This window comes from Bison bison, unplaced genomic scaffold (genome assembly GCF_000754665.1).
Source record: "Bison bison bison isolate TAMUID 2011002044 unplaced genomic scaffold, Bison_UMD1.0 scf7180017864198, whole genome shotgun sequence".
Taxonomy (NCBI): Eukaryota; Metazoa; Chordata; class Mammalia; order Artiodactyla; family Bovidae; genus Bison; species Bison bison.
In genome coordinates, this window is record NW_011494770.1 from 5,858,603 (window position 1) to 5,859,071 (window position 469).

The 469-nt window shown below is 61.0% G+C and overlaps 1 protein-coding gene across 1 annotated transcript in view; it reads right to left on the minus strand.

Annotated features, from left to right (window-relative positions):
- MYB (v-myb avian myeloblastosis viral oncogene homolog) overlaps positions 1–444 on the minus strand; it is a 34,195-nt gene extending 33,751 nt beyond the window's left edge. Inside the window, exon 1 of the mRNA XM_010844252.1 lies at positions 166–444. The gene's annotated coding sequence lies outside the window, so the exon portion shown is untranslated. The remainder of the gene's footprint in view (positions 1–165) is intronic.
- Positions 445–469: the final 25 nt, after the last annotated feature.

The window sequence follows — 469 nt, forward strand, 5'->3', positions numbered from 1 at the left end:
GAAAAAAAAAAAAAAAAAGATGACCCCGGCCGCTCTACAGTTAAGTCCCAAAGGCGAAGGTGAAACCACTCAAGAGGCAACACCCTCGCCCCGCGCGCCCAGACCCAGGAGAGGCAGAGGGAACCAGCGACAGCCCCAAGTCGTCTCCCTTTTTTTCTCCAGTACCTGGCCTTGTCTGGGCGCCGCTCCCCGGCCCGGCCAGGCCCGGCCGAGGGTGCTGCTGCAGGGCCCACACCCACGCTCTTTGCAACTTCCTAGCTCTGCGAGAGGATAGGCGACCTCCGATGCAAAAACGAATAAGTAAAAGAAAATCAAACAACCCGAGGAAAAAAGCGTGGGTTTGCTTTGCCTCCAGGGACTTTTTCCCCCAGCACGTCTCGGCCAAGGTCTGTCCCCGCGTCCCCTTCTCCGCCCGGGGCGACCGAAGGCTGCGCGAGCAGGGCGCCAGGAGGAGCGGCGACCTTGGCCG